Source organism: Harpia harpyja, chromosome 18 (genome assembly GCF_026419915.1).
Source record: "Harpia harpyja isolate bHarHar1 chromosome 18, bHarHar1 primary haplotype, whole genome shotgun sequence".
Lineage (NCBI taxonomy): Eukaryota > Metazoa > Chordata > Aves > Accipitriformes > Accipitridae > Harpia > Harpia harpyja.
The window spans coordinates 8,524,246-8,547,918 of record NC_068957.1 but is presented as its reverse complement, the minus strand read 5'-3'; the positions used below and the strand labels follow the sequence as shown (position 1 = coordinate 8,547,918).

The 23,673-nt window shown below is 44.7% G+C and overlaps 1 protein-coding gene across 5 annotated transcripts in view; it reads right to left on the bottom strand.

Moving 5' to 3' along the window:
* Positions 1-23,673, bottom strand: part of NRK (Nik related kinase) — a 117,902-nt gene that overhangs the window by 80,785 nt on the left and 13,444 nt on the right. The window lies entirely within an intron of this gene.

Here is a 23,673-nt window from a genome sequence, read left to right as displayed (position 1 = left end):
TTACTGAAAGGGAACTTCAGCAAGCAGGTTTCCTGTTCAAAACCCACTTAGGAACTTTGAAGTTTGAGCCCATCTCGGGTGAACCTGTGTGGCCCTGCGGTTGCTGGTAGGCTGCCAGCTCAGCCTTCTGTGCCCCGAAGGACGGCACCCCACCCTTTTGCCCCTCTCCTCTCCACCCTTTCCATCCTGGTAACACAAGGAAAACCTGTAAGAGATTATGCATCAAATGAACAATGCCCTGCACAGGGATCCAGGAAACCCTATGTCCTATTCCACATGACCTTAACAAAGTCACGATCCTTCTGTTTCCCTTTCCACCTACATAGGACTTCTCTACTTAGACCCAGCTCTTTAGAAGAGATGAGCAACGTCTGCTATCACCAGCCCCGGGGCCAGCCTGGGAACACCAGCTTTGCTTGCTCACACCGCGGGCAGGCAAGGGCAGCCTCCCGTGCAGCTGCAGTGTGCTCCCCAGAGCACGCCGGCGGCTCAGCGTGGCAGGGAGGAGGACCCCAAGAACATAAAACCTGCAGATACGCTGCTCTTGCACTGCGGTTTAGACACAGCCGCTGTTTTACAGCATATGGCTGCTCACGACGGACACCCTGCTGTCCCTTGGGGTCTTGACTAACGTAACCAAGTGGACAGGGTTTGCAAATCTGGGGCTGTCGTGTTTTGGCGCTGAGAAGTGTCACCCAACAAGAGAGTTTACAGGAGAGCTCTATCAGGGAGACCAGTCTGTAACCCTTGTCTCAGCAACTGGTACCACAGGAGACAACTCACTGCAGTCATGGTTGGAGCTCTCCAGCTGAACATGCAACAGTAACGCAAAACTTGAAATGGGACAGGAATAAATTCCAAGGAAGAAGTTATTACGAGTTTGGAAGCTTATAGCTTGTTTTTGTTAGTTAATGGTCTGAGGCAGAGCTCGGGGTCAATCGTGCACTGAATACTAGCACTGGATTTCAGAAATGATCCATTTCAGTGTAAACTGTAACATGCAATCCACAGCAATTCTGACTGGTTTTGTTTCTTTTTAAACTAACACACACAAAAAACACAAAACCAAAACACCCAACCCACCACAACACACATCAGCCTTGGGCAGATAATTACCAGTTTCAGAAAGTCTTTTTTTTTTTTTTTTTTTTTAAACCCCCATGAAGAATTCCAGACAGCAGCCAGGTGGGAATACAGCTATAATTTTGATTACAGCTTCATCCTTTTAATCATGCAACTCAGGCTGCAGAAAGCCTACTTTGATTGACGTTATAAAGTTTTAGTGGCACTTCTGTCACAATGTCTCTGGATGTCTGTTGTATTTTGGGGCCGTAAATCAAAGAATCGTATTCCCCTAGAGCAGTTGTTCTCTTCTTTGCGGTACTGGGAGATGCTGAGATTTGGAAGCCTGGGCTTTGTTGCAGGTCACCTCTAGGGTAGCCCTCAGCTCCACATCCCAGCTGGAGCACACCCTCCTTTCTTTGTAAGTGACTGCTTCCATGCCAGCAGTGCAGGATGCAGGACTTCTGTAAAACCACAACCCAGCTGCGTTGCCTAAATGCTGACCATGTGGATCCAACACGTCTGCCCTTTCACCCCCACATTTGGCACCCCATTTCCAGACAGTCCTAGGTCTCGCCCAAAACCACTTGGCCAGCATAGCCAAATGTTGCCTTTCCCCTTCCCTATCTATCCCCCATCAACACCCTCTTTCAAATGGGAACTGGATACCTTTCTCTGCCATTAACTCTGTGCTATTGAGAGGAAGAGCACACAGCAGACCGCGGCATCAGAACGAGCTCCTGAGATGGCTGCTGCAGCAACGTAACGGCAGTCCTCCCCGTTGCTCTCAGACTAGCCAAATTTAGACACCGCCAGTCAGTCCCTTCGGTTGTAACGGGACTGCTTGATTGACTTATTCAACTTAACGTTGCCTTCAGAACTGACCGTATATGTCTTCCTACCAGGGAAGGCAAAGCGTGTCACCTAAACACTACAAACTATGATTACCCTTGTCCACAGCTGGCCAGAGTGGTGAACAACATAAATATTAATACACCGTAAATAATCAAGACATGCTCTTCAAGGTTTATGGGGTTTTTTTTCTCCTATATGCTAATACCCACTCTACTCTATGATTAGGTATGTTCCAAGAAGTTAGCTAAGATTTATCACTTTGAGTATAGACCATGCTATGAAGCTGAACACTATTTAGCATGCCCCAGAACTCAGGCTGTAAAACATTAATAGTAAAATCTAACGTGTCTGCACGTAGATACATAAAGAACAAAATTTAATTAATAACACTTAGTGCACTTCAAGCAAAAGCATGTTACATTAATGAAGAAGTATTAGAGATATATATACTATTTATAAAGAAATGAAAAATTATTCAAAAAAATAAAAATGTTACACTGCATTCCAAACGAAGAAGGATAATTTTGTAAAGGTTAACAAATTTATATAGCAAAAATTAGTCGAATATTCAGTGAAAACCAAGTTCCCCTCCTAGCAAACACTGCTGCCCTACTTCTGTGCAGAACAGGTCATTCTGTTCCTCCCATTGCTTCTCTGTCTCCCCCCTCACCTCAGAAGTGGGTCAGTATTTTCCACTTAGAGTGAAAATATTAGTTTTATAAAGTTTTTTTAAATGAAGTTTCAGACTTTCCAGGGGTAAGATGTTAAAAAAAAAAATTTTAAAAAAATCAGAAATTTCTCTCAGGGCCCCTACTTGTGTCACATGCTTAAACAAACAAACAAATATATCACTGTAACTCATAACACTATAGAAGACAACTAAGTTGGCAGTGGTACAGGCGGACTTCCCATATACTAAAATAGCAAAACATTAGCCAAGAGAAGAGATTAGAACACGTAACTTCTATCAATCACTTAAAATTCTACCCCGCTGGCTGGAAGGGAGGGCTGGATAGGGGTCATTTCAGTGGTACCAGATCAAACCACCTTGATCTCTGGAGGAAAAAAGGACAGTTTTTCACCCCTACTGCAAGTATCTGTACCACAGCCCTCATGAACTGTAAACCCCAAGAGGCTCCAGAAGCAGTTTTTCTGTCCAGTTTTTTGTTTTTTTTTTTTTTTTTATCCTTTCAGTTCCTATTTCCTGCCATTGTACAAGTGGAAACGCAGATTGTTTGCTTTGCCTGTTTGTCTGTGTCTGACTGCAGACCAGAGGGAAAAGAAAATGAAACAAAGGAACAAATTCAAGCCCTTTCGCAAACACCTATTTGAGTACCTACATTTTTGCAGTATCAGTATGTTCGATTGATCAGATCACCATCCTTAGGCAAAACACAAACCACTCGAGGCTACTGCATACTTGTATAAAACTGGACTAGAGATTGATCCTTTGGGATTTTGCTCCGAAAGAAGTCATGTTGCAATTAGCAAGATCAAGCAAAGCGCTAAGCATTTTTAAAAATACCATGCTAGTCATAATATGAAGAACGGAGTTTTGTCCTCTACTTATTTGAAATGGGTGGTGTCTGTAGCAGAACATCCCATGTAATCTGCAGCTCCGCGCTCATGTGGAGGAAAGTACCCATTCCTGCAGCTTCTCCTTACTCAGCTAACACGCAGACGTGATGCTTTAGATATCCTCCTGCTATCTGAAGTTTCTGAACAACGCGAACAATGTGCAAGAAGGAACAGCGGGAGCATTCCTCCTGGGGCAGGTGAAAACAGGGTAGCCCTTGGCGGGTAACGGCAGGAATCGGAGAGCTGCAGCTCGCGGCGCAGCTCGGAAAGCTGACTTCACGGACCGCCAGCGCTGGCTGGGGACGCGCAGGGTTACCGAAGGCGTCGCTGCTCCTGGTTAAGGACCAGACTCCCACCGGCTTTGGTCTGCTCGGTCTGGTTTGTATCTGCAGGTACTTCAGGAGAGTCTAAGGGGAAGACAAACACTGAAGCTCTGGCTGTCCTCGGTTCAGAAAGTCATCCACGTGCTTGACTTCAGAGGTAACTGCAAGCCCCTGAATGGAAGTTGCTACCAGCAAGGAAAGAAAAGCAATGGTTTGGGGCCATACGTGGGTCAAGAGAGCAACTCAGACAGCAGCACAGCGAATGGGGGGAGAGGTCTGAACAGCAGGCTGTGCAGTTATCCCCTTTTCCTCACACTCCATTTATTGGGGCATGAAACCCGACTCCTTTGAGCCTAAATTCCAGTATTTGCACAAATAACAGCTTCAACAGCCTCGCCATTCATCCTGGGCTTTGCCATTTGTCACGCCTCAACGTCTGTTGAAAGACGCCGGTGGGTTTTCAGCCTCAGACACCCCGTCACGGCTCGCTACGCCTGCCAGGGGCACGGAGGCTTCGCAGGCACAACGGCTGTTCTGCCCTGGGGATGCCCGGGCTGGTGGGTCCGCAGGCAACCAGCAGCAGCAGGGATCCCGGCGCAGGGATGCGGGGAAGCGGGGTGTTTGCAGCCCCGCAGCTCCTCTCGCCGTGGGCAGGAGAGTTGCAACCGCCCTGGCACTGAGCCAGCCCCGCTCAGCACGTGGGGAGCCCAGCAGTGATTTATGACAGCCAAGGTCCGCCGTGCCGAAAGTCTATTCATCCAGAAAAATAAACAGTTTAGGAAAAAAGCCTCAGCCTTTAGAAGGCTCCCACTCTGCAGACCAGGGGCCGTTGAGAAGCTAAGTCGAGGGAGAGGTACAAATCCCTCCACCCCAGTGAATTTTCACCGGCTGACTCGTGCGCATCCGTTTACAGAAAAACAGGGCGCTAGAGAAAATCTATACGCAGCACATCTCTGCTGGATGAAGTCACAAGCCATTAAATGTGTCCCACTGGCTGCATCCTGCTGAAAGGAAATCAGAGCTGGACTGCAGGAGGTCAGCTGATGGGTGGCCGGAGTTTCGGAGCAGGAATCCCTCAAAGGAAGGGTTTTTGGCTCACCGTCACTGTGAAGCTCCGAAGGTCAAGCTGCACGCAGCAATTACAAACCTCATGTTATGAGCGTCATGTTTTAACTTTTAAGTAATGCAGCCTTCCCAGACACATGCTAATAAAGAAAGGCTTTATTAGCCTTCTATCCCACCTAAACATAACTCTGCGTGCACATTAAGCTCTCAGCAATTATATCACTGAATTTTTAAAAATCCTTCAGCATTCTTGTGAGCAGTAAGTGTAACGTAGTCAAATTTTCTCTTGCATATAGTGCAGAACTTGGACAAGGTTCTGCGTGGGTTAAAATTGCATCACTGGGTGTTTTTAAAATGGCTTTAAGGCAGGCAGGGTACACAGCTTGGACTGCAAGTTCCAGCCTAGATGATAAGAGCTGCCACAACCTTAAAGGTGATTTACTTTTTCATTCCAGTTCTGCTGGCATTTTTCTCACACAGATTGCAATACCGTGTGGGTACGCGTCTCTCTGCAGACGACTGCGTGTGACAGTACCCACTGCACTGCACAGGACAGCCCAGTACTAACAACTGGCATTAAATGGGTTTCTCTTGGGGTCTCTGAGCCTTTCCTTCAGTACTTCATGGCAAATACCCTCCCTACAACTCTCTTCACCTGAGATGAATCCTGAAGTCAAAAACTCTACTGAGCACCGCTGTTGAGTTCAGAAGATCTGAGGTTTGCCTAGGGAAAGGTCATATTTTTTCACACACGTACAAAAGTCTTCACAGACCATTTAACTGAGGAAAAAAGAGCATCTACTCTCACTGCCTTTTCATTTGGCACTAGTTGACGCATCCTCTCCAAAAATAAAAAGGGAGTTAATGGACACAATTAGTCTGTGAGAAAATACATCGGTCTCCAGATTTCTGAATGAGCTCTGCAAGAGATGAACTACATGGCACTGATCTCGCAGCAGCAGTCAATTCCTATTTCCTTCCAAAATCCTATTGGCCAGATGGTCCACAAAACTCAAGGGAAAATTACTTAAATGTTTGGAACGGATTTCAGTATTCAGTTGGTCTCCAAAATGAAACCAGACTACCCTTCTAATTATTCCTAAAAGTAAAGTATACCTTGCTTTTCTAATTAAATTAAGAAGGAGGGGTGCTTCCAAGTTCACTTTCCTAAAGAAAAAAATCTGAATTCGAGAAGAGCCTTGGTGTTATTTTTTTCTAAGCTGATCTATCAGCTTCCTACAGCAGACGCCTGGCTGGCAAAGATTCTCCTCTCGAGCAAACTATAGGTCAGATGTGCAGTAATAGTTCCTGAACAGCTACAAGCAGTTACTGATCAATGCCGTATCTTCCAATTTTCTGTATTACTTGTAGGGATCAAAGTCAATCTCGGCAGAGAGAGAAATGAACAGTGAACTCTTGAGAGGAGAGAAAAAAAAAATACCCCTGCAGAATAATTTCAAGAAAATGGCTACACACATTACAGCTGAAGAACCGCAGAGCCTTAAGCAATGTAGACTAGCATAATTACCAGCACGTAGGAAGCAAAAGCAGCAGCTAACCGTTGGAAGAACTGGTCACAAAAGGGACCGAGAGTTTCCTGCAATTAACCACTGAACAGCTTTACCAGATTTTGAAACTCTCATCTCTTTGCCTTGCCCTGTTTAAATAAACCAAGTTCATTTTGTACAGTGTAAGATAAAGTAGTGCACGATATAGTGAACGATGCATTTGGGTAAAACAAACGCAGAGCCCCAGCACGGGCTGGGGACCCCCTGCCCTCCTCTGATGCATTGCTGGCTACACTTCCAAGCGGTTCCCTGCAGGACTTCCCACCAGCAGCTACTGATGGTTTCTCCTAACGCTTGGCTTCTTGCATGCAATTCTAGCTCCGCCAATGTCCACGGAATTTCTGCTGTTTAATTTATTGGATCTGAATTTGCCCCATAAAAGGTTAAATTTCTCAAACGAAACAAATCCCACTTTGCACCAAGTTTTCCACTGAAAAAGTGTGTATATTCAATGCTTTCTCTGTTGGAGAAGGTGTGTTCACACTGATCCTGTCGCAAGTCTGAGCCAGAGTTTGTGACGGAAGAAATGAACCTATGCCATTACTGCAGCGTCTCCATTTGTGTAAAGGTGTCTGACAACCAACTGCACGACTACTACCCAAAGTTCACTGCCTACTGGAAGTCAGCCTCTTCATAAAGCTGCAGGTGAAGGCCAGATAGAAACAGAGAACGCTTGCTACTCTGATTGATTACACATACATTTACATTCACAGGCATATAGATTTGACTGGATTTCTCTCATTCACGATTTGTCAGCTGGTACATCACATGAAGCTTTCCCAGGCAGCAGTGGCATCTCTATAAACTTGTACAACACCAAATACAATGGGGCCCAAGGTACCATGGACAAAAGTGCATGCACATGCACACAAACACATATATAAATATTCAAAACTGTAAGACTGAAATCCACTGGCCCAGCCCATGAAACCTCAGGTGTCAACGAAGCTGCCCCAGAACCCTTCTGGACAAAAGTGCATGCACATGCACACAAACACATATATAAATATTCAAAACTGTAAGACTGAAATCCACTGGCCCAGCCCATGAAACCTCAGGTGTCAACGAAGCTGCACCAGAACCCTTCTCGTGATATGGTCTCAAAGCCAGTTCTCATTTTCCAAGCTCTAAACCCTATCTGCTTCCTTTACCTTGTAATGGCAACAGCCTATACGACCAGCTGCATCACATCACAAAGCAGCTGTCAAGAAAGAAAAAACAAAACAAACCAGCAAAACAACCTAAACATTCCACGAGGCATCCAGCTAATGCCAGCAGCTTGCTGGAGAAACGGGGAGTAGCAAATGTCTGAAGTCTGGTTTACAGGTCTAATATAAGCTCTAAAAACTAGCAGCTCTGCTTTAGCATCTTCTTCTAATTGTACTGGCTTTAAAATTTACTCTAAAAGTTTAACCATCCAAAAGTTTCAAAATAACTTCCTTTTTCAGCTTCTTTGCGTATTCCATCATCCACATCCAGACGCCAAAATACACCACCAACAGCTCATTGCTCCTTAGGATAAATCTGGTAACACGCGCCAGAGAAAAAATTCGCAGGGTCAGCTAAAACTCTACAGCACTGCCAATGCACATATTTAAATAACAGAAATTTAAATAACTATGTCTCTATTTACAACAAAAGCATCTTAAAAAAAAATAATAATAATCGAAGAGCATATGAAAACACCATACCAGAAAACCTACCTCCCAAGCGCTTTGTATTGCCTTCTAGTTTCTGAACCTTTAGGTTCAGGGAGGGACACGGGATTACAGGGAATTGCAAGCTTCCCTCCACTGTCAAAGACAGAGGCTTAGCCAGGTTTCTTAACAAAACAGGGCGTACGTGATCGTGCTGCCCTTGCATCCAACCATGTTTTAACCTGTCAGCCCATTTCAACCAAAACTGACAGACAGATAGAAGTCTCAAAGATGATTCAATTCCTGCCTGCTTTGTGAAAATTGGAGACAAACTCCCTTCCTCCAGAGAAGAGGGCTCCCGAGCGGGCTCCACGGTTTCCTACCGGACACCGCCTGCCAGCCGGGGAGCACGCAGCCCTCTGCGGCCAGCCGGAGCGCGGGCTGCTTCTTGCCCGAAGGGCAGCAGGTACCCGCGGGCTGAAGTGTCACATCAGAGGGGGTGGCTAAGGAGCAAGCGGGGGCCACCGGTGTGTGTGCTAGCAGAGATCCTAAAGGACCCAACAAAGGGACCGCTGAGGTCGGAGGTGGACGACAGGACAAGAAAGGACAAATTTGCAAGCAATGCGTTTTGTTAGTTTTACTATTTAGTTTTTCCTCAAAACCCAGGAAGTTTGAACAACTTCAGAATTTACCTTGATACGTAAACCTATCTCTCGTCAGTGCTTGTAGGCTGCTTTCCCCCAGTCTTAGCATTAACGTTGCAAAAGTGTTTTCATGTTTGCACCATCGAGGCTTACAGAAAATATGTATTTTTGACACATTTGCACATGAAAATAACTATATTCAATAACAGAAGGGTTACAGAAAACCAAACACCTAACAAGAAGGGGGTCTGAAATTAGTCTCTGAGCCACCTTTAGAGATTGGCTCCCCAGCACTGATTTTTATTTGCCGTTTACTCTGTAATCAAATGAGTGCAAGGTGAGCATAAAGCACTGTTAGCATTTTATATCCACTTTGAATAGGTAAAACAAATGACATCATGTGCAAAGGACTGGGAAAAACGAGGTTCCAAATAATTATTTTTAAAGACCTGGTTTGCACACGTGGTTTGACCCAGTTTAATTAGAAATGTATTTCCAGCTCAATTTTGTTAAGTGTGGACATGCTCACTGGCCTGCATTGGTTTTGTTCGTCATTTCCTTTTCATTGATCCAGCCACACTGGACATCATTTTCCAAAGTGGTCATCTTTTGCATACCTCCATCTCTGTCCGTGCAGTTTCACAGTGGCTTTAACAGAAGAAGAGGGAGATTAATGCCGAGTTCTTCGGAAATTCCCATTTATTTCTGCTACCAGCTTTTCCTTCTTTTTGAAAGACTTTGGTTTAGGAAAGTCAGCAATTAACACTGATTAAAAAGCTGAGTGGTGTAAGCTTAATACTCCTATGTCTCATGATCCAGTGAGAACAGGGGTTTTATCACCAACCGGCACAGCAAATTTTGGCCACAGTCAGGGGCGGGTCCAGCTAGTGGTTTTGCCCTCGCAGCAGTCATATGCGAGAACATGTTTCTGTGGCAAGGCAACAACCTTCTACCTGCTAAAGCTTCCTTTTGTTTTTGCCAAGAAAAAAAAGTCAAGAAGAATAATGTAAGAAACTATTTTCTGCCAAACCTCAAGAGAGCTGTTGTTCTGCTTCATCACCAGCTCCAGGCACACGCCCCGTTACGTAACGACACCAGCACCCGTGCAACCCAGTCCGGAGCACGTGGGTCAGAAACGCTAAACCTCGGGAGCACATCCGCAGAAATGAACGGCTACGCTGACGGCAAACGTGGATACGGCAAACACAACACGGGGGGGAGGGAGGGAGCGATAAAAAAATTCAAGATGTAAAGCCCTCTGCGTCATCTCATCTATTTCAAACACTGCTTGCTAATAAAGGTTCCATCAGCAAGTGCTGATGCACAAGCATGGATGTCCTCCTCGGCAGCCAAGACACGAGCCAGACGTGGCTTATCAGATCACAACCAACTCCTGGAAACACACCTAGAGAACCGCAGAGTCAGCAGCCTGCCCCGGGGCGGTGAAAAATGCAGAAGCAGCAGCTTCCCCATTTGTCTTTCTGATCATGCTCCCAGTTTAATAAGGAGGTCCCTGGGAATGAAAATGCATCACGCAGTCTCTGGGGACTTTTCATATCACGCGATGACTATCGACAGTGAACAGATCAGATAACAGGGCAGTGTACAATGACATTCATGCTACTTGCTTGGCAATAAAGGAAGCCAGAAAGGAAGGAAAACCCACTGCTGGCATATGCTCCCGTAATCAGAGGGAACAACCCCTCTGGAAGTTCGGGCAGTGTTTACACGCAACAGGATTCAACCAGCCAGGCTCCCCATTAATAATCACAGTTTAGATAGCACAGTGTCATCTCCATCCTAAACTCCACTGGCACCTACAATCCCTGTCCGGCCCTGGTCCAGCTCCCGTGGGAAGGCTCAGCACTGCCTCCGTCGCAAGGGCAGCAGAGGTGCCTGGAGCCCCACAGTCAAGCCTGTCAGAGCTGGACTAGGCGGCCATCTCCGTAATATAAAGAGTAACTCTATTTTAATATTAATAACATCAAAAGGGAGCGGTCTGCCAGAACTCTGTAATGTAAACAATGCAGGATGCAGCAACCACAAAAGCTCAGAAAGCCAAGTTGTCTTTAATCTACTCGCTATGACATTCGAAACCCATCTGCGTGACAGATAGGACAAGTGCCACGCAGGCTCCGAGCATCAGCCAGGGCTGATAAGGCCATTTTCTTTCGTTCCTGGTCAGAGAACTGTGAATTTGGCAGAAGCAAGAAGCCAAATGTCATTACACAACCTAACCAGGAATTTGTTGTGACGGTTTGAACAGCCCCATGAATGCACTAGGTGCTTTGCAAATATACGCAGAAACCTGATCACTCGCGCATGTCTGTACATGCAGATTCCTGTGCCGACGTGAAAATACTCTAACTCCAACACACACGCCAGGGATACAGGCCACGCAAAGTCTTCCACCAGGTGGGTACCTAGAAACTAACACGATGCAAAGAAAGGAAGAGAGGAACATAGGAAAGGGTGACTCTTAAATCCTCTCTAACCTTTACTCTCCAACCTGTAGGATCAGAGACCCGAGTTTCCAGCCTTTGTTTTGTGACTTCCTCTGTTCAAAACAGTTCTGACTGAAATCTTTCAAGTGTCCAAAAGAAAGTAAAGTTAGGGCACCTATTTATTCCTTCATGCTTTCTCCATTTCTAGGCATAGTTATGGAGAGCAGGCTACAATACATGTAGCTTCTCCAGATGCAACCTCTTTTTCTGCCAAGGAAACTGTCCCAATTGAGCATCCAGCAATCTGCTATGCCCGATGCACGTGCACACCTACTCAACAGCATGTGAGCCGGGAGCTCAACACATTTGGGAACCGTCAGACCTACTTAGGCTGATCTGCACATGCACAAAAAGCCCAATGTATCCTGAGTGCACCGCATTTACTGGCACGTACCACCTCTGCGACGTCCAAGCTGTCCCAGGCTTCGCAACTGCTGGGTTCACTGGGCACATCCTACGCCTCAAGTGTTAATGCGCCTGCCTGCGAAATTTGGCACTCTTCCACCGGGAGAGATGACAAAACATACTCTAATGTCTCTGGAAACAAATCACCCTTCATCAGAAAGGAATCCCACAGGAGGAATGGTCTGGTGCACCCAAATCATGTACTGGTACTGCCTGTCCTCTTCTGCAGGTCAAAATGCACACACAGGACCAGTTCCCGCTGTCAGCAAATGATGAAAAAGTGGAAGACTTCACCACAGCAATTTGATTTTCAGAGCACACAATGCCCAACTCTACCCTCTGATATTAATAAAAGGCGATTGGGTATCTGCCGATATAATTTAGCTTCTGGGGGCAGAATGTTTGCAGGAAGCCTGTTATGATAAATATTTCATGTTAGACTGGAAAAAGCAAATATTAAAGCAAAAACATTTTTTCCTGGCTCTTCCTTTTTTCCATGTAACAAGACACCATCATGGACAATCTGTGTAAATAATACATTTGAGAGTCCATTATCTGCGCCATATGCATATTTATTTTATGTTGCTTTTGTTGCATATTTTAGAACAACTGTTCATAGGTTTAAAGCTAAGAGTAAAACAAGAGTAGACAAATCTACTACAGCAGAAATAATCAGTAAATTGGTTACTCTTTTGTTATTTTTAAATACTAGGAAAAATCCATGCTAAAATTTAGCATAATAAACAAGAAAGAGAGAAAATTCCTCAAGTTCAGTAAAATAAATATTTTCAGAAGGCCACCACACATTTCTCTCATGCCCTTTTCCTCAAAAAGTTTCCACTTTTAACAACAGAAAAACAAGAAAAAATTGCATAAAAAATGCTGATATCAGATGTAGCAACTGCACAACTGTAGACTCAGAAAATGGAATTTAGTCAATTCCTGTATTCAGTAAACCTCAACAAAATGTTAGTGTTTTGCCAACTGGCCTCACTTTCAGTTGTAAACACTCCTCACAGAATGGAAAGTCAGAAGACTTCACATTAATATTCACGTTTATTTCTGGTAATGCCAAGTTATTTCAGGATGATAGTACCTTTTTTTTGAGTATGCAGTACTAAAGACAACCTATGAAATATTAAACATCCTGCTAAATTAAAATGTATGTTCAAATGAAGCAAATGAAATGCAATGTTTTGACGTTTCTGAAGCAAAGTTTGAAAATGAAAGCCAACTCATTTCTTAAAATTTTCCCACTAACATTTCTGTTGAACTCAACATGTTTTGATTCGAGTGAAACTGCCTTCAAACACCATGTTGTTCAATAAGTGGCTGCTAACCAATTCTCACAAATCACCTCCCTAAGTACACTAATTCCTCTTAACCAGAATCCCAAGACGCTTCACAAAAACAAGGACTGCCTCCATTTTAATAGCTACAGTGACAAGGAGAGCTCCATTTCTAGCAAATCCATGTATTTTCGAGCAATGATGAGAGGCAGAGGCAAGAATAAAAGCAAGATCTCCTGAACCGCAGCTGCCTGCGTCTACCCCTCTCTTACCTTTATGAAAAAGTGTATTTCTTACACGATGGGAGCACCTAAAAGCACTGCCACAGACCACGTGCTAGCTATTACATATTAGCTAATAACATTACTTGTGCAGGGCACTGAAAAGGCCGCAGTTTGCTACAAAATATGTCTTCTGGATCGTTCACTCCGTAAGATCTCAGAAGTCACTAAAGTTTCGTGTTTTCATGGGGAGAAAGAAGGGGATGGGGAAGAAATGACCTTTAAAAAGGTGCTCTAAAGCAAATCTTATAAACCTTTCAAGAACCCCACAAAGTCAGTAGGTTACAAGGGCAGGCTTATAACACACAAGGGCTTTAAAAAAATAAAAAAGTATACTACAAACAGCTGAAAAATAGTTTCTTCTTTAATTTTATTCCCAAGATCCGTATTCACAGATCTGTGCGGGCCAAGAAAATTACTGCTGGCCAGCAGCCTGAGAACAGCTGAATACCAGACAGGAGAAGCACAATTTTATCACATTTATGGACTTTACAATTGAAATTGGACATTACAATTTACAATTACTTACTGGAAATTTCATTACGATGGGACAAGGGGCTGACCTGCACCTGCATCTACGGACTGAGCAAGCTGGCTGACCCCAGCTGACAATGCAAACTGGCTTTTAAACTCCATTTCCCCACAAATACCTTGGAAGGGCAGGACCAACGATTGTCCCACCAGATTTCGCTGCTGTCCATCCAAGCAGCTGCAGCCTGAGTTAGCTGTGCTACCACCAGACCCGGCCGCGCTCGCCTTTAAAGCCAGCAGAAAGATCACGGCTGGGCCGAACGCTGCTTTCCTCCAGAGCGCCGGAGCTGCGATGCCCCCGAGGAACTCCCAGCAGCGCTGGCACAGAGCCCGTCGCGAATCCACGGGGCGACGTGGCGAGCCGTGCTCTCCGGAGGACTCTTCCCGGCAGCGAGCACAAGGACCACCGTGCTGCTGGTGGCACCGGCTCTGCCGCCAGCTCCGTTGGCCGGTTGTCCTAACCGCCCGTCTCCCGCTGCGCCCCGCACCTCGTGTCGCCGGCGGTCCGCGTGGTGCTGGCCTCTGTCACTCGCGGGGTAATTCAGAGAGCGGGGAAGAGGAGCCGTGGCAATTGCCCGCGGCAGCCGACCGTGCCAGGGTAAGGCTGTGGGAACACCCGTCGTGTTTCAGCACTTCCCACCCCCGGTGCTCAAAGTCTCGCTGCCTGACTTGGCAGACTTCTGCGCAACCTTTGCACAGACACAAATCAGCATGTGGTTTGCAGGACAGCAAACCACCAGGCTCACGACTTCATCCGAATAACAAACAAAAACAATTCTTTAATGCTATTTACTTCTGTTTGCTCCAGAAAAGCAACGGAACAAAGGGCTTGCTACTGCCAGAAGTTAGCTCCAGTCCTGTCCCAAGCATTGCCCTAAGCTCAAGTACCAAGCACATACGAAACCTTTCTTGCACAAGCATGGTAGTGCTTTTAACTGCTCCCAGATGGCCTTCACAGGGCAAAAGTTACATCTCTGCAGCTACAATTCAGCAGCTGCTAATACAATTGCTTCTTACAGCGTTATTTCACGACGCGCCTGCTCTCACACAAGTCAGACTGACTAGGAGTTAATGCAAGCTCACCTCTGTAGTGCAGATACTTGACTGCAGGCAGAATGAACTACAGATGCATTTTGCAGTTCGAGCAAACGTACATCCATTCTACCTAGAGGAGAAAATCCCAGAGAGACTGGTCAGGTCCTGGGGAAGACAGAGCAAGGTGAGGGTGGGGAAGTCGGCGGCAGGACAGAGTTCAGCCAAGCCTGAGCTCGCGGTCGCATTGCCAACCAATGCAGCAGACACCCTAGCAGGAGATTTCAGAGCTCAGGTTGCTGAAGTGAAACAGGAGCTAAAGTGAACAGCTTTGCAAGAGTCCCGCTGTGCACAATCACTGGTCTGTGCACGCTGGAAGTGCTGCACTATGTCCAACCCGTGGAAAATATTGATCCGTTGCAGACCTCGGCAGGAGAATTTGCCTTTTTGTGGACTGACACGTCTGCTGCTGGATTTTACAGTGACACCTACAACAAAGCACTACTGCTACGGGATTACTGGAGACCCCACTCAACGCACCAGTAAAAAGCCTCCTTCAGAACAGGACCGCAATTTAGATTTCTAAAACACAGCCCAGGAACTATCTTTTGGTCCCTAAGCTCTCATCCTGCAGGACTTAACTATTCGGCTCAACACAACGAGCTTGTTGTATACTCGAAGAGCAAACTATAAAGCACTATTACAGATGATTCTTGCACAAAAATATGGGATCCTCAGGCATAAACTAATTCAAATACATTCTTATGAAAAAGCACCTGAAGACTGGGCATGAAACTTAAGAGAAATTTACTGCTGGTCAAGACAACAGTGATGTCTTGTCTATGCAGACAATGGGAAAGGACACACTCCACAATGGGAAAGACCAACTCATCACACTGTCAAGTTTAAAGCACCAAATGCTGGATAAGTCCATGAAATACACATAACAATAATTAAAAAAAACCCACACAAGCAGGCTATCAATATTTTTAGGAAACCAGCTGATACGTTCCTTTTATTATGCTCTACTAGCTATAGCCCAGAGGTACTAAAGAGGGACTTTGAAAAAATGTACATACATCCTTCAGGTCATTAAAACAGACCTAGAAAGTACCATTTACATGGAGTTATAGGAGAGAATGAGAGATGTGGAGATAAGGTCATGTGTGCTTGCAAGGCACTAAAGTTCGGCGATTCATTCAGAAAAAGGTACAGTTACTAAAGCTAACCTGCAATGGGACTCATCTCAAACACATATAAATAACACGGCAAATTTTCTGCTGTTTAAAATTAAGTAATAACCTATCATTCATTCATTAAGTCCAATAGCTCACTGCATGTCTGGGAGGTTTTCTGGACTGCAGATAGACAATTTCTTACAAGCTTTACGCCAACCCCACCGATTTATTTTGAAGGAGAGATAACATATACAATTAAATACTTCTGAGTAGGTCAGATATTGTAAAACTCAGGCATGCAAAGTACTGGTCACTCTGATGCGTATCTTCATGTAGGCATGATTCTGGATGCTGCTGAGCAGTCAGGAGTATTGAAATCAAATGTCACCAGTGAGGTGCTTAAAGTGTAGCAAAGTGCTCCAGTGGGGAATTAAGAGCATGAACTATTTCCTACTGTGCTCATATTATCACCAGTGCATTTTTAGCATGTTCTCTTACCTTCAAAATAGCATGGCCCAGTACCAACATCTGAAGCGTTATGCAACATGAACTCAAAATCCCACCAGTTTAGGATGAAAATGCATTGCACTCTCCCATATGGACATTCAGGTCCAAAACACAGAGGAGCTGGAAGTGGCAGGCTTGCCAACAAATTATTTGCAAGGATTTCACTACTCTCTAATGGCTGATATGGCACATCTAATTATTGTACATTGCTCTGCTCAGTCAAAGAGCCTTTATTGTATAGAAGCACTCCACAGCTGAGAGGTTTTTTCACATCCTTACTCTTCTATTTTTGATAAACTAGTCCTACACTTAAGAATCTTAATTGAATTCCTCTGAAATATTCACTAACTAGAACCAGGACTTCACAATTTGCTAATTAATTTCGCATGTATGATCCATTATTTGAAATTCCAGCGCTGAATATAGTTTGGCATTGCCATGCAAATAAGCAGGGAAGCCAAGATTAAACCAAAAAAAACCCCAAAAAACAAAAAACCCACAAACCAAACCACACACTATGAAAAAGAAAATGCTCCTGGCTCTGGCTCTGACAACTAGATACACACGATACACTACCTATCTTTTATATATTTTTTTTAATATATATATTTTGCAAATAAAAGTCATTCCCCCTACTTTTTTTTGTATTCTCCAAATCAGTCATTCACCATCTAGTAGGCTGGATTGATAGTAGATATGTTCCGCTCACTGAGATTCACATGTCCTGTACTCAGATCAAGATTGGAAAACGTACGGTCCCGCTTTCTGTTGAAACAGGGCCTTAAGTCAGGTTACCCAAGACAACGTCAAACAGCCTTGGATATTTCCAGCAAGGGTGACTCCACCACCACCCTGGGAAACCCACTCCAGTGTTGACTCGTTCTCACAGTAAAGAATTTTTTTCTTACATCCAGATGGAATCTCCCCTGAGTAACCTGCACCTGCTTCCTCTTGTCCTGTGCATCCCCGTACTCGCATCTTCTATACAAACCATTGTTGAAGCACTTGAAGACTGTGACTAGATTGCCCTCAGCCTTCTCTTCCCTAGGTTGAAAAAAATCCAATTCCTTCAGTCTTTCCTTCTTCACGCATAAAGTTCTTCAACCCCCTAAATGTTTTGGTGGCCCTCCGTTGGACCCTCTCCAGTTTCCCAACGTCCCTCTGGAACTGGGGGAGCAAAGATGGGACACAGCATTCCAGGTGTGGCCTAATAACAAGAGCAGGGGAAGTAATCGCATCCCCTAATTTGCTTGCTACACTCTTGCCGACGCAGCCCAAGGCACAGTTTGCCCTCGTCACTGCGAGGGTGCACTGAGAACTCCGCATCCTTTCTGATGGAGGAGGAAAAGGACCACCATGGTGCTGTGAAAGCTTTAAGAAAAGCATGCAGACACGTATCAGAGTGTATTTAGGAGTTGCAGGCCACTGAGAGAAGAGGAAGAAACACATCTAGCAGTACATGAACTTCACAGGTGTTAACGAAAATCAGAGGCATGAAGTTAAATACTGAAACACCAAACTATGCCTCTCTAGTGTATTAATGATATTACAGCCATATACACTAAGCTGCCAAGGCAACCCGTTCATAAGCATCATAGCATTTCAGACCTTTATTACAATGGCAGCAGGACATACTAAGCTCAGACTTATTCCTGAAAGAGATTCCTGTTGCCAGGATTAGCAATCTCCATTATTTGTTTGCGCTACTGAACCAAGGGTCTACACAATGAGTTGTTGACTCCATCCAGTACAGTGCAGCAATACTTCTTTATACACTGCTGCATACAATAATTAACTAGTTTTTCATGTGGACAAGATAATTAGCTATGCTACTAAAAACCCAAATAAAGAAAATGAATAGACAAACAAGCACTTCTACCAACTGCTAGTGAAACAGAAAGTAGCATTTTGTCATTTCTATAAAGAACAACTGATTTCCCTACTTGACTCATCAAAATCTCAGTGCCCTGAAGGCTATGACTGGCTTGAAAACTGTAGCTGACCACAAATGATAACAAAATACCCCAAGACAACATGGCATTTTTAACGTCTCTGCAGCAGTCTGGAGACTCTGAAATTGCATTTCAGCCCCGAGAGCCATTCTTCAGAAGGCAGCTACTTCTGACCCACCCCAGGAAGGGATGAAGTTTTCAGCTTATACATGTTCACCTTCAGGATTGCACTGAACGTAACTCTAATGTTTCTTACATTTAACCTACCAGTAACTGCCCAAGGTGCTACCACCAATTAAGGTTTTCAATACAGTCCACAGACTTTAACACTTCGTAACTTAGCATGGTCTTGTGATTCTTTTCACACAGTACCAAGTCTCAAAAACCCCATGTTGCTTCCCCTCCCACCCCTCCCAACTTGGTCTCAATTACTTCAGCCAGTTATTCAATGAAATTAATTATGAAGAACTTAGCAGACTTTCAAACTGTTTAAGATAAACTGAAAAGTCATATTTATGCTTCACTACACTCCTGCCACTGTACATCAACAGTAGAGTAACTCACAACTCACGTCAACGATTGAAGCATGATTCAATGCCAAGAAGCAGCTGTATTTAAAATAAAAAAAAACAACCAAAACCACTTCCTTACTCAGACCTGCTTCCTTTTTGTGCCCAGAGTCTTATGTGACTACACAGAAATAAAAATATCAGCCGTGCAGAGCCACTACAGGAAGGTACGGTTGCTTCCACCCTCAGCTAAGTCTCAGCAACAGCAGCGCTTCGTCTTCATCAGTTGCATTACCGGGAAGCCACTTCTTCTCTTTTGATTCTCACAGTCCCAAACCAGAGCACCTCTCTCAAGTTCCCTGTGCCCTCAGACTCCATGAAAGATACGACCATTTTGCACACACAGCAGCTGCAAATCTGTCACAGTTTACCATCAGCCTGCAAGATCATACGTTTTTTGAACGTCAGCCCCTGGAACTCGCCAAAGACACGGCCCTCTCACTCCCTAGGCCACTCAAAAATGCCGACCCCAGGAGAGGGCTAATCCACATCATTAAGACAAAGGGAGTGAAAAGCCCCAGTCAGGTGTCTCTCAATATCAGAAAAAAAGCAGATGGCACAGATGCTGCTGATGACCTCATTTGGCCCTTGAAAACTTTTTTAGAAGGATGAGGACTCTGAGCACAGCTGAATGAGTAGGATTAGGAGCAATTCCTCTTTATCTTGATAACTAAAAAACCAAAGCAGCTATAAACTCAGGGTCCCACAGTCTCTTTCAGAGCTTAAGAGCAATTGTCTGACCCAAACGCTTCAAAAATGACACCCACTTCAGTTGCCCTGTGTGTCCCCTTTCCCCATTCACCCATTAGAAAAATGACCCTGCGCTGAAAATTAAAGGATAGAAAATGCATTAACAGGCTCCTACTGAAGACATACCACTCATCAAAAAATATGAAACTAACAGCTGAAGTCTTCGCAAAAAAGTATTTCACCCCCCCAAACTTACAGTTTACTTATTACTAAATGCACAAGCACAGACCAAGATAAAACTGTTCGATATCAAGGGTGATACACGATCACTATCCAGCTCTTCATAGCAACAGAGTCCAACTGTGGAAGGAAAACAAGGCACCCATATAATTAAACTTCTGGAGGTAACAGGAGTAGGCAAAGAAATCATTCAAATTGCAATGCTGTCAGGTCTCAACAGCCATCCCCACATTGCAAGATACAGCCTCGAGCACACTACGAGCAGTCCACACAGCCACAGACGTTAGCTTCGCAATGCTTTCAAAGGTACCCCCTTTAACAGCACACCATGTCACAATAATGTAGCAACTACTAGCAAATAAAAAAAGATGGCGTTCATAAATCTCCTAGATCGTTTTCTGCAGTATTACTGCCATCCCAAACACCAGCCGACTGAAGCTTCCCCAGACAGCCTGCGAGAAGGGCTTCCAAGGCACCGCGGCTGCAGCTCAGGGAGGAAGCAAAACTCAAGAACTTGCGGGTGACACCTTCAACAATCTCGCTTCCTCCCAGACGACACCGACAGTTACGCGATGCGAAACGTTGCTCTGCCCTGTCTGAAGGTCCTTACTGATCAACAGCTCTAAAAACCCCCCGAAACGCCGGCCCTCATACTTCAGAGAGCAACCCCACGTCCCCTGCACACTGTTTGTGGTTCCTGGCCTCAAGGGTTCCCAGGAAGATGGAGAACCCTTGCAAAAAACAGTGCAGGGGACGTTCAGAAGCTTCTCTTTCCCATATGCATTCAATGGAGATGGTGCAGAGACTGGACACAATCTGACCTTCAGCACTTCAAAGTTCAGGAAACGAAGGCATGAAAGAGCAAATACTCATACTTCTCCAACCACCAGCAAATGCAGTACTTCCAACCGCCTTCAGAGAAGGCTCTCTGCTACCACCTTCCATGACATCATTCAGAATCGCCTCTTACATAGTGTTGTTCTTCAGATTTCAGCTCCCGGAAGCCAGCAATTAAGTGAAAAACTCATCTGTCATTTCAAGAGATAACAAAGCCTAAAGTCTCATGATTTCTCGGTACCATCTGATTTTTTAATATCTAATTCATACTTTCCAAAAGGCTGAAGTTGCCAGTACTGGCATATTTACGTCCTACTACTTCATAAGTTGTCAAAAAATCTGCTAGCTTTTAGTCAGTTATTATATGCAAATCCCAACTTTATAACATTTCTAGACAGCTCGAGCATTATCAGGGGTACAATTTATACCTCTTTCATTTCATTTAAAAAGACACTGAACTGGAACTGCTCTGGAATAATTCAGTATGAACAATACTCTCCTTCAATAAATCTGTTAAACATTGTTTTCCAAATCTAATCATGAATCCTCTAAATTTTATTTTCATTTTTATGGAGCTGCATATATTAAAACATACAGCCTTATGAATCATCTTCGCAGCCAACCAAGCAATTTAGTGATCTTGGACATAGTTTATTTAGCCTGAAATAAGCTTTGCTTTGATTATGTGCAAACTACTATGTGTAGTTTCTGAATGTATGGAGGAATCTGACACCTCTGGAGAATAAAAACGTGCTCTAATGACACGAGTACATTATGTGGATAACTGAGATTACTTTATAGCTTAAATATTTACGATCACAAGCCTATACTAGGCAAACTACAAAATGATTCCAGCACTTCCTAATTCACTCCATCGGTCCTAGCATTGTATAGATCAAAGGACGTATTACACAGCAGTGAAAAAGAAAAGTGAATACCATAGCCTAACTTTTTACAGTCACTTCAGAAGGAGTTGTCCCATTGCCGCTGCCCTCCTTCAGACAAAACAGACGTTTGCTCCGGTTGCAAGGCCAGTACCCGCAAGATACCACCCGAGTACATTCCGTTGGTGCTCAGCATCTTCTGCAGAGGCATTTCCAAACACACTGGAGCTTTGGGCTGTGTGAAAATTGTTAACAACGGAGACCAAGCTGCCTACCTGCAGTTTGGGGCACGCGCTTCGTACCTGTCCACCTCAGCTGTCATCATCCGCCTGCTTCAGCCGCACGGCTCGCTGTCATCCTCCCGCAAAGAGCACCTCCATCCCCCAAGCGAGCCTCAGCGAAACACCCCACATTCAGTGATGGCATGTATTTATATGCACAGCGCCTTTGTTACGGGGGTGCTTGCAGAGAGCCAGGGTTACACGCAGTCCGTCGTCTCTCCGTCGCGGGCTGCACGTGCACAAAGCTTCCCCTCAGCACCCTCAGCCTTGCAAGACCCTGTCTCTCAGATGTTGCAGCTAGGCCAAGGGCAGAATGAGGCGAGATTCAAATCCCCCATTACCCAGAGCTGTCAGACCCTGGTCTCTTGCGTGCTCAGTGGAGAGCAGCCTTTGGGTGCAATTTTTGTCACTGTCAATATTTCTTTACACATTTTGTCAACTAACATTCTAGTGAACCACACGACAGCTCGAAACTTTTTCTTTTGCAGCAGAGAAGCAAACTATGTTGCTTTTTCCTGCTTCTGCCATGATTAAGCAGCTGATTCACTCTCAACATCCTTAAAAGATGACTAGATTGACATTTTTTCTCTCCCAATATAAAATACATCTAGGCATGAAAAGAAAGGCAACTATTTCAGAGGCCACCTGGGAGCTTTAGGGTCTTTTTAGAGGTAGAAAACTCTGGGATTACACTGACAACAGCACCCCTGATTGTCTCCTGGCTTCTAATCTGTCCTTGTGAACCCCTGAGCCTCTATGTTTAATTTAGTAGTCCTGACCTCAGTATCTGAATGACAATCTTAGAAGCAACACAGACTTAATCACAGCAACAAAGAGTTACACGAGAAAGATCCTGCTTCTGACATAAAAATAGATTAAAAAAAGTAGTATGGGAAAGCAGAAACTCCCCAGAACTGCTTCTGTAGAGGATTTTCCAGCATCTTTGAAAGAGCATCTATAGCTCTAGTTATATATCTATAGTTACCAAAACGTAACATGCATTCAATGCACTGGAATCGGAGAAAGACAAACGGTCCTGGATACCTACATCGGGGCCCCCTTCTGCATTCTTCCTGCAACAGGGGATCAATGCAGAAAGAGCCCACACCGATACAAAGGCTCGTCAGGCAGGAGCTCGTCGGCAGTGGGATCGGAGGGAGAAGCAAGACGAGACAGCTTCCTCCAGGGCCGTTACTCTTCTGATGTACCTCCAAGGGTTCAGCAGCACGGCCTTTTCCTTCCTCTGTCTTCTTTCTCCAGATGGGAACACCACAGACTCGGTTCCCTACTTTATCACGTCTATTTTCTCTTCTTAGTTCATTCTTAGGAAAGGCTTCACACTGAAAGAACACTTTTCTAGGCTAGTTCTTATAACTAAAAGCGCGCATTGCATAGCGTACATAGCATGTTACGGCAGACAACATTTAATTGCTGTAGTTTCTTGACTGGTAGTTCTGCTTTGATATCACAGTGACAAAGGTAATAACTGAAATCAAAAACTTCATAGCCTGCCTGCAGAGCACAGTTAATTGACACCTCTGTCTTGAAGAGTACTGCTGTGTTAGTCTTGGCTGAGCTCTCCACTTAATCCAGGCCAAATTTAGCCCTCACTGATGTTAATTTGTGCCAGCCACTTATTAAATAATTTCGAAAAAGAGAAAATAACCACAGGACAGAAAACACAGGACAGAGGGAATTCAGTACAAAAGCCAACACACTTATCTGACCTGTGGCAGCAGAGAGACATGAAAACGGGACGGA